This window comes from Crinia signifera, chromosome 5 (genome assembly GCF_055691185.1).
Source record: "Crinia signifera chromosome 5, ASM5569118v1, whole genome shotgun sequence".
Lineage (NCBI taxonomy): Eukaryota > Metazoa > Chordata > Amphibia > Anura > Myobatrachidae > Crinia > Crinia signifera.
This window is the reverse complement of record NC_139221.1, coordinates 81,159,156-81,167,636: the sequence shown is the minus strand read 5'-3', so window position 1 is coordinate 81,167,636 and position 8,481 is coordinate 81,159,156. Positions and strand designations below refer to the sequence as shown.

The 8,481-nt window shown below is 48.9% G+C and overlaps 1 protein-coding gene across 6 annotated transcripts in view; it reads left to right on the top strand.

Annotated features, from left to right (window-relative positions):
* Positions 1–3,927: 3,927 nt before the first annotated feature.
* The window catches only part of GREB1L (GREB1 like retinoic acid receptor coactivator), a 112,331-nt gene continuing 107,777 nt past the window's right edge, over positions 3,928–8,481 (top strand). For 5 of the 6 annotated variants that reach the window (XM_083187541.1, XM_083187535.1, XM_083187538.1 and 2 more), the window contains exon 1: positions 3,928–4,434. The gene's annotated coding sequence lies outside the window, so the exon portion shown is untranslated. Of the gene's footprint in view, positions 4,437–8,481 lie in introns of all 6 variants that reach the window. The other variant, XM_083187537.1, reaches the window with a different exon arrangement.

Here is an 8,481-nt window from a genome sequence, read left to right as displayed (position 1 = left end):
AAACTTTTGGTTCGCCAAGTGCACGCACCCTACACAGCAGGCGGGGAGCAGAGTAGGGCGCAGGGCCGGCAACAGAAATCTTGGGGCCCTGTACAATGATATTTCTGCCCCCCCCCCCCCCCCCACCTATTCCCAAATCCACACAACGCTCTTCTGCATGAGCCTCATTTAACCTTTTGCTGCTCCAGATCCGGCTTTCAGGTGCGGACTTCTCTCGTTCTGTCCTGCTGGCTTGGCTCCTGGCTGCTGCTTCCTGCTGGCTCCGGCTGCTGCTGGCTCCGGCTGCTGCTGGCCTGTCACTTTCACAAAAGAATGCTGAGCACTACAAGCAGGCAGGGCAGGTCTTTCACAGAGTGCGGAACAGACGACCTGCGCATGCGCAGTACAAGTACAGGAGCCAGAGACTGAGGCCATAGCACCAGTGGTGGGTACGGCTGTGGCCCCAGGCCGTGCGCACACACAGAGTAGATGGCTCTGTGCGCCGAGTGGCAGCGTGCACACACAGTAGACGGCAGTGGCACACAGTGTGTCAGTCAGATAGCCAAAAACAGATGGTGCACAGTAGACGGTAGGGCTGTAAGGGTCACTGACAGGCCAGCTAGTACAGGCAGTGGCCGTGCCGGGGTATGGAAACTCTGGGGCCCTTCAGATCTCTGGGGCCCGTCACACGTGTCCCCCTTGACCCCCCCTATCGTCTGCCCTGGTAGGGCGGGGGTATTGACAGAGTATCTGGCAATGGTGCTTGTGGTTGTTAGACGACACAATTCAGAAGACTTAACCAGCTTAAGGTTTATTCTAAATGATATGCACACAATGTACAACGGTACTGCAGAGGTTAACTTTATGATATAACTGGTGCATGGATCACAGTCACAGATACTGGGTGAGATGTACTAAGCCTTGAAAAGTGATAAAATGGAAAGTGAAAAACCTCCAACCAATCAGCTCCTACCTGTCATTTTTCAAACACAGCCTGTGACATAGCAAGTAGTTGCTGATTGGCTAGTTGTTTATCACTCTCCATTTTATCACTTTTCAAGCTTAGTACATCTGGCCCACTATCTCATACAGGCGATATTCAGCAGGTGTATGATGCAGTTGTCTACTTATCTGTTCCTTGCAGCTTATGGGGTAATGGCGGCAGCCCTGAGCGTCCAGACTGATCTACACTTGGGAAGTCTGGACCGGACTCTCTCTCCCTCTAGCCCTTCGGGGGGGGGGGGGGGGGGGGGGGTGGTGTGATTAATGGATCCCTCCGTATACAGGACTCGCCGGCAGTGGGGATATGACAGGACTCCCTGATTACACACTCCGGTGCACTGGATGCAGGCTCTATACGCATGGGAGGACGCAGGCTCTCACTTTCCAGCACTCGCGCTTCCAAGTTCAGAGGAGGAAGCTGTAACAGCAGGGGTCAGGGGATGCTGCCCTGCTGTGTGGCTGTGCACGCTGTCACTCAGTGTAGTGACAGCGAATAGGGACGCTGGGGCTACCCTGTGCTAGCTACGGTGGCTGCAGGGGCACAAGGCAGCCTGTGGGCTAGACAGGATGCTGAGCGCTCCTTTACAACAGGCGGCGTCAGCCAGCACCATTAGCATATGGGATCGCCCAGCGTTTCATGACGCACTCCCTCACCTCCCGGTCTGCGTTTTATCACACTGATGTTCTCCCTCACCAGGTGGCCATTGATGAACTCCCTCGGCCTGAGCTCTATTGCTCTGAGGCACTCCCTCACCATGCAGCCTGTGCTCTATAACACTGACACAAACCCTCAGCCTACGGCCTGCCCTCTATAACACTGACGCAAACCTCCCTGTGGCCTGTGCTCTAAAACACTTATGCGCTTCCTCACCCTGCGGCTCCTGCTCTATCACACTGGTGCGTTCCCTTACCCCACAGCTTGTGCTCTATTACACTGACACACTTCCTTAACCCATGGACTGTTTTCTATCACACTGGCACTCCCTCGCTCCGCAGCCTGTGCTCTATTACACTTATGCATTTTCTTACCCGACAACCTGCGTTCTATCACACTGGCGCGCGCTCTCACCCTTCCACCTGCGATCTATAACACTGAAATGCCTTAGCAATATCAAACCTCAATATGCTGGGGATAAATAGCACACACACACACACACACACACACACGCTCATGCACAAACACAGTTATGTATAGGAAGTTTTCTAGTGTATGAATAAGGGTCTGGTGGCTTTAGGGGCTATGATAGTGTAAATTAAATTTTAGATGCTCTTTTAGCACTCTTGCCACCTGCTGAGACTACCATATTGGGAAGTGGTTGAAAGTTTTACAGTATCTAGGTAGACAGTCAAAAGGTTGACATGCAATATGTCAACACAGATAAAATTATGACATGCACTAGGTCGACATTAAGAAAAGGTTCAACAGGCAATAAATGGACATTGGAAAATGGTCGACACAAGTAAAAGCTCGACATGAAAAGATTCAACACACATAAAGGATGATATTTTTTTCAAAAAAAATTATTTTTCATTTTTTTGGACTTTTCATACTTTACCATCCACGTAGTTTACAACTGGGAATGCAGCATGGCAAGCAAAGTAAGCCGTGCAAGGGTACATGCTACGCTAAGTGGGGATTCATGTCGACAGATGTCCACATTGACACCCACAAATTGTGAAAACTCATGTCTACCTCTTTATGTGTTGATCTTTTCCATGTTGACCCTTCGCTTTGACCGTGTCAACCTATTGCATGTCGACCTTTTGTCTGGGTTGACCTGAAACATGTTGACATTTTGGTGTTGACCTATTAACTGTCTACCTAGACACTGTAGACCTTTCAATGGACACCGGTCTGATGTGGTGACAAATGATGTGAGCACGCCAGACGTGATTCATTCTTTTTCTGCCACCCTGCGAGATGGAGGCGGTAGCACAGCCGCTGCATCGCTGTATGCAGCGGCTGTGCTAGAATGTGCTAATGTAGCAGTCTTGGATAAATAGACGCCTCCTGTCGGCTTCTCTGATCCGCTGCTGCATCTGAAAACGGATATGTTTCTATGCAGCAGTGGCCACTGAAGCTGTGTCCAAGAACGCTCCTACGGCACGCCAAATTACACAGGGATGATAAGAAAAATCTATCATCTCATGTCACAGTAACAACTGATATTGTACAAACATCTCATCTTTGCAGTATACATTGGGTCGACCACTGAAGGCCCACATGGCTTAGATCGCACCTGATATAGGTCTACATGGCTACGGTCGACATGGATGAAAGGTCGAAACAAGCATTAGGTTGATAATGGCTAGGTCGACAGTCAAATGGTCCACATGGGGTTTACCATCCAGTAGGTAAAATAGACTGGAGCTTAAACACCCCCTTTTTTCCTGTAAAATAGACCGTGCCTGAAGCATGGCGAGTGGACACGATGCACCGATACAGTGTCCATGTTGACATTCGGGACAAAAAAAGTGAAAAACCCATGTTGACCTTATGACTGTCAACCTAGCCATTGTTGACATAATGATTGTGCCAACCTTCCATCCATGTCGATCTTCAGTGGTTGACCCAAGTCGACCCAATGTTACAACATCATGGTCAGAAAATAGAAATAAATAACTTGTTAGTGATAAGAAAGCCTAACACTAACTGAAAGTGGCCACTGGGAGGCGCTCCTTGAACTGAGGATACTTTGCCACAGGCACCAGAGCAATCTACATGGCAGTTCCCCCAGATAAATGATTCAGGCATGCAAACAGTTAAACTTCAAAGTGCCGTAAAGAACATTTATATAAGAAATAGGGAAACACAAATGTATCAGTCTGATGTCTGTAGCTATAGTATGTTGTGTCACATGCATAGATTTAAGTATATATAAAATGTTTTATGAAAGATTCAGATCCAGGCACTTGGGAGCAAGCCTAATGTCACGGGCACTATGATGGCAGCACTGTGACATTGTGGCTGCAGCACAGCTAGGGTCTGATCGATGATGAGTGACACCCGTACACAGAGCAGCAGCAGCATCGATTTGTGTGTACAGTGACCACGGAGTGTCTGATAGTCCCCGCACGATGGGACAGATGCTGCTTTAAGAAGTTGCCCTCCTCCCCGCCTCCCGCCCGCCCCCACCTGGCGAGGGTCTCGCACAGTCAGCTGGCTGCAGGATCACTGCTGGGAAGAGCCGCCAGACCATCGCAAAGCCGCACATCCAGTCCAGCAGGCTAAGCCCTGGCCGGGGGAAGCCATAATCACCCGGAGTACAGTGGGAAGGGCCCGGCAGCCGGGTTGCAGCGCATGCAGCACTAGTCTCTGCACTGGCATTGATGGGAACCACCTCAGCAGCACCGCACGGATCTTACAGCCGCATATGATCAGGACTGATCGGGGCACTGGGGAGCCTCCTGCCGGCTACATAGCGGCACCTGCTGCAGTCTGGCGTCCGCAAGGTAAAGGGACGGGGTACGGCGGCAGAGTCCGAGCTGACCCATTGGGCAGCCGTATGTATGTGCTGTAGTGGCCGTGTATATATATTGGGTACAGCATTGCAGAGATGACTCAAGTTTGTTTTATGTTTAATTAGTTCTGCCTTTTGTAACAGCATTTTTTAAAGCTTATATAAGTGTGTATGTGTGTGGTGGTGGACATCCTTCTTTGTGTCTTTTTTTATATTGGTTATTTATTTAAGGTGTTGGGCGTGTTGAGTATGTTTGATAGTTCACTTATTTCTAAAGTTTTTTGGTACTTGTGTATTTTGGCGGCGCCCCCGATGTCCGTCGTACGACGAACAGATCGCATCGCATCGCATGCCATGCACCCGATGGCATGCGATGCGATGCGATTTTGACCCCCTATACGACCAAAAATCGTATAAGCACCCTAAAGGGTGCTTTTGAGCACCCAAATGGGTGCTTACAATGTTAAATGCACCCCCACGCCACCCCCCACTATAAACGTGAACCCGAAGCGTGGCGAGCGCAGCGAGCCCGCGAGGGGCGGCGGTACGCGTCCTACGACCTTTTCATACCCCCACTATCCACGTCGGCGTGGAGTTGAGAATAGAATAGTGTGGCGAGCGCAGCGAGCCACCGAGCCCGAAGCGTGGCGAGCGCACGCGGATACCTTCACAGTTATACGCGTCCCCTCGCGGGCTTCACAGGTGTCCGTGGCGACGCGGACACCTGTGAAGCCCGCGAGGGGACGCGTTTACCTGTGAAGGTATCCGCGTCCCCTCGCGGGGCTCGCTGCGCTCGCCACGCTTCGGGCTCGGTGGCTCGCTGCGCTCGCCACACTATTCTATTCTCAACTCCACGCCGACGTGGATAGTGGGGGTATGAAAAGGTCGTAGGACGCGTACCGCCGCCCCTCGCGGGCTCGCTGCGCTCGCCACGCTTCGGGTTCACGTTTATAGTGGGGGGTGGCGTGGGGGTGCATTTAACATTGTAAGCACCCATTTGGGTGCTTAACATTGTATAAGCACCCATTAGGGTGCTTATACAATGTTTAATCGCATCGCATCGTATGGCATCGTATGCCATGTACAATGGCATACAATTTCAAAATTGTATGCCATCGTGCACTATCGTACGATATCGCGTCGCATCGCATACCATCGTATGTGTTATGGTATGCGATGCGATGGGCGCCGCCAAAATACACAAGTACCAGTTCTCCTACCCCAAGAAGTACCACATGGGGCTGGTGAAGGCAGATTGTGCGATGGTAGCCCCTAATGCCACCTTCTGGATTGCATCAGGTTTTTTGAGGGTCATAATCCAAAAAGTTGATTTTAAATTGTGTTTAAAACCTTTTGTGTGTGATTTATTTAAAGAAATGGTGCTGCTTTATGGCGTATGGCTGATTTTTGTATTGTGTTTGCATAGTGTCAACATATGGTTACATGGTAATTTAGGGATACCTTCTAAGTGACACATTTGTGGTATATGTGTATTATTTATGTTGTTGATTTCTCAGCTAACTCATATTGTCCAATCCTGTTGGAAGTCAGTGTGTGGTGTACCAGCGATAATGAAGGGTTGTTGTTGTTTGTGTGATTTTGTTGTTATTTTTACATTTGTAGTTAAATGTTTATTATTGTGTCTATTGATTATTGTTTCTCTAGACTACAGTATATGCAATATGAAGCTCAGGGCTGCCACTATGCCCTGGGTGACAGGAGGACCCAGTGGCATACATGATTGTGATTTTTATCATGTATAATTCCATTACATGAGTATGTACATTTGGCATGTTAGCGGCATATGTGAGATCTGTAGGGATGCCCCAGGTCTTAGTGGCCTGGACTTTGCAGTGAGGTTCATTACATGCACTTTCTCCAGGTACCAGAACAGAATACCGCGTCTGTCTGTCTGTCAGGCCTTTGGGAAGAGGTTTGGGGGCCCTGCCTTATTCATTTATACTGTGATTTCTGATGGCTGCCCTGTTATAGACGTGGTGTTGTAGTTTTCAATCTTTGCTATGTAATTGACTACAAAATACTGCCATCATGTTAAGTGTTCATTTCCTAACTAGGGTTAAAGTGTTCATTGCTAACACTAGGTGAATCTTGGTATCTCTCTGGAGCACATAAATGACTTAAATTAGTGTCCCTTTCTCAGTATTGTCACCACAGCAAACCTGCACTGAGTGCCAGACACTACTTGAAGAGGTTATAAGGTAGCATCTTGTGAAACTGCTGGTTGATGCTCCACCATGTTTGTAATTGGTATAGATGGGGTCCTGGGCTATGATGTTAAAGCCCAACACCACACCTCTTAAGAGGTTACCACCCCATTCCATTCTAAGTGGCAGGGCGAGGCAGCACAGATGAGAGGAGGACAACTGAGGCAGTGTATTGGGGGGTGGTGGACACATTAGGCTGAAGTGTGCAAACATCATCTGGATATAGACTTCAATGGGTACTTGTGTATTAGCACGGCGCCCACGATTTCCATCTTATGGCATCCTATACAGTTTAAAATTGTATACAATTGTATATGGCATACGATGAGATACGATTTTAAATTGTATAAGCACACTAATGGGTGCTTTCAATGTTAATTGGCCCCCCTATAATATTTTTAATTGTATAAGCACCCTAATGGGTGCTTACAATGTTAAATGCACCCCCATGCCACCACCACTATCAGCGCCAACCCGAAGCGTGGCGAGCGGCGGCGGTACGCGTCCTCCGACCTTTTCATACCCCCACTATCCATGTCGGCGTGGAGTTGATTTTATATAGTGAGGCGAGCGGCCGCGTTTTACTTTACATGTATTACGCGTCCCCTCGCGGGGCTCGGTGGCTCGCTGCGCTCGCCATACTATATACATTGAACTCCACGCGGACATGGATAGTGGGGGTATGAAAAGGTCAGAGGAAGCGTACCGCCGCCCCTCGCGGGCTCGCTGCGCTCGCCACGCTTCGGGTTGGCGTTGATAGTGGGGGTGCATTTAACATTGTAAGCACCCATTAGGGTGCTTATACAATTAAAAATCTTATATGGAGGCCAATTAACATTGAAAGCAACCATTAGTGTGCTTATACAATTTAAAATCGTATCTCATCTCATTGTATGCCATATACAATGGTATACAATTTTAAATTGTATAAGATCGGGTCCCATCGCATCGCATCTCATTGCATACCATATTAAGCCTTATGGTATGCAATGCGATGGGCGCCGTGATAATACACAAGTACCCTTCAATGTTTCCCATATATTATTATTGCATATAATAATCTCTGATTTGGGGGTATCTTCTGAAATATGTTTTTCTATGTAACATTCTTGCCTAACCTTTTTTGGAATTTTTTGTGAGACTTTGTCTAGTTATATGAACAGAAAGTGCAGATCCCACTTCTGCCTTAGTGCAGATGGTGTAATGGTTAGCATTACTGCCTCACAGCACTGAGGTCATGGGTCCGATTCCCACCATGGCTCTACGGATTCAGTATTGAATCCCGGCGTTCAGAATCCCGGCGTTCAGAATCCCGACGCCGGAATCCCGACAGCCAAAATGCCGACAAGGGGGGGGACGTGGATCGCCCCCCTTGCGGGCTCGCTGCGCTCGCCACGCAGCGGGCCCGCTGCGCTCGCCACGCAGCGGGCCCGGTGCATCGCTACGCTCGGCACACTAATTTATTCTCCCTCCAGGGGTGTCGTGGACACCCCAGGAGGGAGAAAGTGTCGGCATTTCGGCGGTCGGGATTCTGAACGCCGGGATCCCGACCGCCGGGATTGTAACTGCATCCCGGCTCTACCTGTGCAGAGTTTGTGTATTCTCCCCGTACTTGCGTAGGTTTCCTCCCACAATACAAAAATATACTGGTAGGCTAATTGGCTCCCAACAAAAGTAACCCTAGAATGTGGTAGGGAATATAGATTGTAAGCTCCACTGGGGCAGGGACTGATGTGAATGTTCAGCTATTCTCTGTAAAGCACTGCAGAATATGTGTGCGCTATATAAGAAATTGTTAATAAATAAATACCTCT